The sequence below is a fragment of the Hippocampus bargibanti genome, linkage group LG10 (genome assembly GCF_051943395.1).
Source record: "Hippocampus bargibanti isolate YZ-2025 linkage group LG10, ASM5194339v1, whole genome shotgun sequence".
In the NCBI taxonomy this organism is placed as follows: Eukaryota; Metazoa; Chordata; class Actinopteri; order Syngnathiformes; family Syngnathidae; genus Hippocampus; species Hippocampus bargibanti.
Genome location: NC_142743.1, coordinates 5,120,496 through 5,129,344, shown reverse-complemented (window position 1 = coordinate 5,129,344; position 8,849 = coordinate 5,120,496). Strand labels below are relative to the sequence as shown.

Here is an 8,849-nt window from a genome sequence, read left to right as displayed (position 1 = left end):
TTACACACATTACTCCCATCCACACGCAATCTATGCTAGAATAGACTATTTTGTCATGAAGATCAAAGACAAACACAGAGTGGAAGAATGTAGAATTGGTGTCACAGATTTATCAGACCACAGTGCCGTTTATATGAGAGTGAAATTGAACAGGAGAAGGAAAAACACAACTTGGATTTAACACAGGGTTATTGAATGACAAGGAACTAGTACAGGAACTAAAGGGGATATAATCAAATGTAAGGAAGACAATGACAATGGAGAAGTGAATCCAAATATGGTGTGGGATGCGCTGAAAGCAGTAAAAAGAGGGAAACGTATAGCACATGCAATACATCGTAAAAAGACAAGAGAAAAATTATATAAAACCTTAACAAGACAATTGAAAGAACTCGAAGACCAACACAAAACAACAAATAATACAAAGATATTCACAAAGAAGACAGAAACAAAAAGGGAAATAAATCGAATGTTATTAACAGAAGTGGAAAAAAGAGCACATTTTGTAAAAGAGATTTACTATGAAGGAGGACTCAAAGCAAATAAAATACTGTCAAGAAGGTTGAGGACACAACAAGCGCTAAACACAATACACAAGATTCGGTGCCCCAAAACCAATACAATATTAAAAGAACCAAAGGAAATAGGATAATCATTTGAGCAATATTATAAAACTGTATATACACAACCGAAGGCGGCAGATGAGGAGAGAATTGCCAAATTCTTGGATGGTCTGAAATTACAATTGATAAGGGAAGAAGACAATGAATTCTTTAACTCTGAGATAACGGAAAAAGAATTGGAGGTGGCGATCAATGGAACAAAAAATGGTAAAGCTGCGGGTAGTGATGGATTCCCCTCAGAGTTACACAAGATATTTATTTATTTATATTTATTTATATTTATAGACAAGAACAAGGCCCACTTTTGTTATCTTCACTCAGATATACCATGAAGGAGGGTAAAATTCCCCCAACATGGAAAGAGGCAATTGTCTCTATAATACAAAAAGAGGGTAAAAATAAAGAGTTATGCAGGAGCTTCAGACCAATATCCATACTTAATGTCGACTATAAAATATATACTTCGATTATGTCAAAAAGATATGAGACAGTCATGCCCGATATTATCAATAGAGAACAGACAGGTTTCATTAAAAATAGACAGGCCCAGGATAATATAAGAAAAACTATACACATGGTGGAGGCGATCCACAAGGCGGGAACAAGTGCAATGTTGGTGAGCACGGATGCAGAAAAGGCATTTGATAGTGACCGCTGGGCCTATCTATGCAAAGTCATGGGTAAATTCGGCTTTAACAAAGATTCAATTAGAAATATAGAAACACTATATAATGGGCCAACTGCAAGAGTGAAAGTGAATGGCAGCCTGACAGACCGAATAATACGAGAAAGATCGACAAGACAAGGATGTTGCCTCTCACCAACATTATTCAATATCTTCAATGAACCCCTAGCCCAAGCAATCAGACAGAACCACACCATCAAGGGTGTGGAGAGGAGAGACTCAGAACATAAACTCAGCCTGTTTGCTGATGATCTGATAATATATTTGACACAACCGGAATGTAGCCTCCCGATACTGATGCAACAACGAGAAGAATATGAACACTACTCAGGATATAGACTGAATGTGACTAAAACACAAATCTTAGCACTAAATTACACTCCATCAAAGTCAATTAAGGGAAATTACAAATTAAGGTGGGATGCTGAAAGAGTAAAGTATCTCGCCGTGTACATCACAAAGCACATAGACAAACTGTTTGAATCAAACTATACAAAGATTAACCAAGTCATTAAGGCAGACGTGGGGAGATCGTCAACACCCATCCTAGATTTAAGATCCAGGATTGAAATAGTGAAAATGAATATTCTTTCAAGGTTGCTATCTCTACCAGTCGCTACCAATACCCATACCACAAAAACAATTTGTGGAATGGGACAAACTGATCACAAGATTTATCTGGGGAGGTAAGCGAACAAGGATTAGACTGACGACACGACATTTACCAAAGGAAAAGGGTGGTAGTCCATTTTCCACTGGCACCCTGAAGGTCAACAGTACCAATGGCGGCCATTGTTAACCCGGGCCTCGACCGATCCGGTATGGGATTCATAGGTTTGATTCGCATATTTGTTTTGGCAATTATTTTTTTTTTACGTCGGATGCCCTTCCTGACACAACCCTCTGTATTTATCCGGGCTTGGGACCGGCACAATAAGACACTGGCTTGTGCCCCCTTGTGGCTACGTTGTTTTTGTTAGATTCTGAATAAATTCAATATTTGTTATGATACAATGAAAAACATTGATATTGTTGAATATACTCAGTTCACATGTAAAGGTACTCAAACGAGAAAAGATAAGAAAACATTTATTTGACTCACAATGGAAACTTTCTTAAACTACAGCAAGAAAGATTATGAAAGAAGTAGAAAACCAAAAATAATAGTTTCGTCGAGGTAGTGGAAATACTCAAGGATAAGTTTAAAGTGCAAAATCTTGCCTCTTTGCAGGTACCTTGTACTTGAGCATGTGTCTGGTGGAGAGCTCTTTGACTACCTTGTGAAGAAAGTCCGACTCACGCCTCAAGAAGCGCGGAAATTCTTCCGACAGATCATTTCAGCTTTGGACTTCTGCCACAGCCACTCCATATGGTGTGTCACCTTTCATATCTAACCCAGGGATGGGCAACTTAAATGCTCCAGGGGGCCATAGTTTTTCATCAGTACAACAGGGGCCGACATAAGACCACACCCCCCCTAACCAGATGATTGACAAAAATGTTGGTAGGATGATAAAGAAAATATGTCCTTATGTGCTTTGAATATATTTCATTTTTGATCATGCATTACAGCTTCCTAGATGCTTTTTGTGATTTATCATTTGTTTAGAAATGGGATACGCTGGACATATATTTTCTCATCAAATATATTGTTGTTTATAAAATTATTATTGGGATATTCTTTGCAATTTCCATAAAATCTGTCTCAAATTGGCAAGAATAGAAAGATGTGGGTCACGGGGACACAGCAATTGATTAACATTGCCTGACACAGAATGTCAATCATAAATTCATTACAGTTCCTAAATGTTTTCAATCTGCATTATTGAAGTTACCAAACTGCTCTGCGAACAAGGGTAAACATGACAGCTATATCAAGAGCAATTTTAATGGGTTTGACTTTTGTAACCCTTTTTTGTCTTTTGCATCCTCTCATCCAGCCACCGAGACTTAAAGCCAGAGAATTTGTTATTAGATGAGAAGAACAATATTCGGATAGCAGACTTTGGCATGGCGTCTCTGCAGGTCGGGGAGAGTCTGCTGGAGACAAGCTGTGGGTGAGTGTTTAAAATACCTAAAGAAAGGCACATCCTTTTTTTTAATATTTCCAAGGTTTTGATCAAGTTTGAATTACATTTTTATTTACGGTTAGATGCTAAACAAAGTGCATTGCACATACCATACTGTTGAGTATAAAGGGATAAAGATAATATTTATAAAGGTAAGATGCTGGCAAGGACAGTCTTCATGTTTACCTTCAAAACAAACATATTTTTCATGATTTTTTTTTTTGTTGAACTATTGACTTCGTTGAAAATTTCCATCTGTTTTCTGAATCCGCTTTATCCTTAAAAGCTATTATTGGAAGAGTCCACAATCCTTTAAATATCCTTTAAATATACAAATAATTAAATGAGAGTGGGTACTGGACTTGTTTGCATCTCTGCCTCACACTGCAGAGGTGCAGGCTTCAGTTCCGGTTACCCAGCCTGCCTGAGTTCTTTACAGGTCTTCTGGTTTACGCTCATATTTCAAAAAAAACATGCTTAACAGGTTAATAATAATAATAATCTCATCTCATCTCATTTTCCGTACCGCTTATTCCTCATTAGGGTCGCGAGGGTTGCTGGAGCCTATCTCAGCTGTCTTCGGGCACGAGGCGGGGGACACCCTGAATTGGTTGCCAGCCAATCGCAGGGCACACAATGACATACAACAGTCACTCTCACACTCACACCTAGGGACAATTTGGAGTGGTCAATCTGCCTGCCATGCATGTTTTTAGAGTGTGGGAGGAAACCGGAGGACCCGGAGAAAACCCACGCGGGTCCGGGGAGAACATGCAAACTCCACACAGGGAGGCCGGACCGGGACGCGAACCGGCGTCCTCTGCACTGTGAAGCCAGTGTGCTAACCACTCGACTACCGGGCCACCAATAATAATAATAATAATAATAATAATAATAATAATAATAATAATAATAATAATAATAATAATAATAATAATAATAATAATAATAATAATAATAATAATAATAATAATAATACATTTCATTTCAAGCGCCTTTCAAAACTCTCAAGGTCACTTTACAGTCACTGGATAAGTTTTTCTCTGGGTGAGCAGCGGCAGTTCACTCAAAGCTAACTCATAGATATCGAATAGTTAGCTAACAATATCGTTAAAAGATAATGAGCTAGATAGCCAGCGAGCTAGATATCTAATAGACAGCCAGCTAGGTAGATAGCTATTAGATAGATTAGAAAATTGCCAGGATGAGCGCAAATAAACAAGTGAGCTGTCTTCCACCATCACAAAAAATGAAAAGCCACCAAAATGGTCAATCACAAAGATGGTGGACTTCTCGACATCATCGTGTTTCACTTTTTTTTTGGGGTCAACTCAAACAGCTCTGCTTCCACTTTTCCATCAAGCTGTCAAGTCCAAATTTGGAAGAAGACGATGTGGAAGAGAACGGCAAGCTTCACACTGGAACATTCTAAATTGTTGCGAGCTTGTGATTGTGAGCAGAAATGTTTGTTTGTATATGGAGGCCCTACAAATGGCTGGCAAATGCCGAAAGGCAGGTCATATTGGCTCCAGAATACCTGTGACCCTCGTGAGGATAAACAGATTTGAAAAGGAATGGATCTTCTTCTTCTTTTCCTTTCGGTTTTTCCCTTCAAGGGGTCGCCACAGCGAATCAGTAACCTCCATCTACAGAGGTATGATACACATGTTTGTTTTGGCCAAGCTTTTACGTCGGATGCCCTACCTGACACAACCCTCTGGATTTATCCGGGCTTGGGACCGGCACAAGAAGACTTATGTCCCTTTGTGGCTACAGAACAAGCAACTGGCTCAGTAAAAGGCTCCCAAACACAAACTGGTCATCAGCACAACAACAATCAAAAAAAGCAAAACTATACTCACCATTTGATAACAATGCTCTGATTATTATTATTATTATTATTATTATTACTATTATTATTATTATTCTTGAGGTCAACAATTTATGTGCAAAGACATTTTTAGCCCTCATCGCCAATTGGCCCTGATTTTTTTCAATGGTCATCATGCCGACTAGCGTTTGAAATCCATTCGCATCCGTGATATATGTTTAAAACGTGATGCACAAATATGGACGGAAGCATCCAGACATTTTTTACGCTGTTAGGTGTACTTGTTGTGCTCTCCACTATGGTAAGGGGGATACAGTATTGTGGGATTCAGAAAAAAAACCACAAGACAAGCGGTGATGTACGTCTTGACTAAACCGTGGTTTATTTCGAATGCCCATGGGCAATACAAACGTTATGCGCACAACTTCCTGTCCAACAATGTAAATTGGTCCGACACGAAACACTAAACGAAGCAGGCGTTCCTTGTTTAAATAAACATTTTAGATGTTTACCATTTGCGATCTGCTTTACCTGTCACCAAAATATTAAATAAGGTACTTTTTAACCTGTCACATACTTTCCGAGATGAAGTGAATCCATGTCAGTGATGTACTTTGAAATTGTGTGTGATCAATCGCTAAGAATCATGAAACACTGGACGTGATGTTATTCTGTCCATTTGTGCCAATGGATGGTCCTCACATGAGATTAGCCTTGATGTTGAGAGTGGTGTGGGAGCTGTGCCTCAGGAATGGGAGGTTGTGAATTTGGGACATCGTAGATGACACACATCGTCTGTAGTGTGCCATCGTCAGTAGTGAGAGAGATATAGAGAGAGATGTAAAGATAGATAGAGAGAAAAAGAAAGATAGAGAGAGAGATAGAGAGAGATAGAGAGAGAGATCTAGAGATAGAGATCTAGGGATAGAGATCTAGAGATAGAGATAGAGGTTGAGGTAGAGATAGAGAGAGGTAGAGAGATAGAAAGGGTAGAGGTAGAGGTAGAGATAGAGGTAGAGAGATAGAGAGATCGAGAGGTAGGTAGAGAGGTAGGTAGAGATAGAGAGAGATAGAGATAGAGAGAGAGTGATAGAAATAGATATAAAGATAAATAGAGATAGAGAGATAGAGATAGAGATTTAGACATAAAGGTAGAGATAGAGAGAGGTCGAGAGATAGAGAGGGTAGAGGTAGAGATAGAGATAGAGAGAGATAGGGAGATATATTTAGAGATAGAGAAAGAGAGAGATAGAGAGAGAGATAGAGATAGAGAGAGATAGATAGATAGAGATAGATAGAGGGATAGATAGAGAGAGAGAGAAAGAGAGAGAGAGAGCTAGAGAGATAGAGATAGAGAGATATAGATATATAGAGAGAGATAGAAATAGAGAGAGAGAGAGAGAGAGAGATAGAGAGATAGAGATAGTAAAGATAGAGAGAGATAGAGGAGAGATAGGGGAGAGAGAGAGAGAGAGAGAGAGAGAGAGAGACAGAGAGAGAGAGAGAGAGAGAGAGAGAGAGAGAGAGAGAGAGAGAGAGAGAGAGATAGAAAGAGATAGAGAGAAGAGAATCATGAACCAATGGACGTGATGTTGGAGCTGTGCCTCAGGGATGGGAGGTTTTGAATTTGGGACACATCGTCAGTAGTGTGCCAAAGAATCATTGGGTGTTTCGGCCTTTTAATCACTAGACACCCTCATTGATGGTGGCCAGCGACAGGTTGATCACGCCTACGCTTGTGTCCCATGCCCAATCAGATGTTCAGAAGCTGGTAGAGGGGGGGGGGGGGGGGTCTTAGGTTGCTGACCTATGAGCCCAACAAGGGTCCTTCCTCTTCATCCAGAGCCAGTGGCTGCTTCTTTCTGCCGCTTCAGAGAGTGACCTAACTGTGTGCCGCAGAGCCTGTCCATGGATACCCAGGTCTTTTAGCAGCCTGATGGTGGAGGAAGCCACAAACCCTCTGCATCCAACTTCAATTGGATATACCTTGGTTTTCCATCCCCGCTGTTGCGCATCCACTGCGAGTTCTGTGTAGCGCAGCTTCTTGCGCTCATAGGCCTCTTCAACAGAGTTTTCCCACGGGACTGTGAGTTCTGCGATGTAGACAGCCTTGAGTACGAGGACCAGAGCACCAAGTCTGGTCTGAGGGTGGTGGCTGCAATCTCCGCTGGGAAAACCAATTGCTGGCCAATGTCAACCCGCATCTCCCAATCGCGAGCCCCGGATAGCTGTCCAACTTCTGGTTTGTCAGTAGGATGGTTGGGCTTTTCCTGTCCCTCTCGGATGAAGGTCAATGGTGCTGTGCTGGACATGGTGGCTCGCATTGGCAAGGAGTTGATGGTATTCCTCTTGCTCTCAAGGACAACTGCCAAACTTTTTAGGACCTGGTTGTGCCTCCAGGTGTAGCGGCCTTGTGTGAGGCTGGTCTTACAACCGATCAGGATGTGTTTGAGAGTTTCTGGCGTTCGACAGAGGTCACAGGTTGGATCTTCGCCATACCATTGGTGGAGTTTTTTTGGAGATGGGAGCACGTCATTGATAGCTCTGATGATGAAGCTGATGTTGCTTGCCTCCATTTCCCAGAGATCCTTCCAGCTGAGCCTTCTCTTCTCCAGGCCTTCCCACCTCATCCATTGTCCCTGCTTGGCAAGAGAGACAGCCCGTGCAGTTCTTTCAGCTTCCTCTTGGCGGCGCACCTCTGCTATCACCATTTTCCTTCTTTCCGATATTGAAGCCTTACGCCAAGAAGGTTTGTTTGTAAGGCCAAACCCCCCTCTTCCGAGCTGAACGTGTCCCACAATGTCGCTGTGCCTTAGGGCTGCTGTGGCCTGCTGCACTGCAATGGATGGCGTCCATTTCCGTCCCGTTGATAGGGGGGGTGCAGCTTGACTGATGTTCCGGTCTCTGGAGTCTGTGAGAGTCATCTGAAGTCTCACTTTAGCGCACTTGTACTCTTCGGTGAGGCTTGTGATTGGAATCTCAAGGACCCCTTTGCCATAAAGGCCGATGTTAGACAGACAGCGTGGAACACCAAGCCAGCGTTTCACATATCTAGTGATGGTTCGCTCCATCTTCTCCACAGTTGAGAGTGGGGCCTCATAGACTGTGAGTGGCCACATTACCCGAGGGAGAAGTCCAAACTGCAGACACCAGAGCTTGAGCTTTCCTGTCAGCTCAGTCTTGTTGATGTTTTCCAGACTATTGGTGATGTCCTGCTTGAGTTGCTGCACTTGATCTTTGTCTCTGAGGCTTGCATTGTACCACCTGCCCAGGCAGGTGGTTCAAGCCATGAACGACCACCACAAAGGTAAATAAAATGACTTTATATAAAGTACAGTTTATTTCTTCAATTATAATACCATATCACATTTATTATACATAAAATAAGCTATGTATTGTGTAATTTTAAGGCTTAGAAAATTAGGAAGTAGAAAATTATGTTTTATGGCACCTGGGAACGGATTATTCTCATTTTAATGGTTTCCTATGGGAAATTAATTTTTGAGATAAACACTTTTCGCCTTATACACTCTGTCTGGGAACAAATTAAGTTTGTACGCCTAGGTACATTCATTTATTTTTATGATGTTGTTTTTTTGTCCTAATCAACTTCTGCAATGTTGGTGATCTCGTTCCTACCT

The 8,849-nt window shown here is 41.3% G+C and overlaps 1 long non-coding RNA gene across 1 annotated transcript in view; it reads left to right on the top strand.

Moving 5' to 3' along the window:
* The first annotated feature begins 1,984 nt into the window (after positions 1–1,984).
* Positions 1,985–8,849, top strand: part of LOC148892196 (uncharacterized) — a 17,037-nt gene continuing 10,172 nt past the window's right edge. Inside the window, exons 1-3 of the long non-coding RNA XR_016116257.1 lie at positions 1,985–2,127; positions 2,540–2,680; positions 3,249–3,365. This is a non-coding gene — a long non-coding RNA (uncharacterized LOC148892196). The remainder of the gene's footprint in view (positions 2,128–2,539; positions 2,681–3,248; positions 3,366–8,849) is intronic.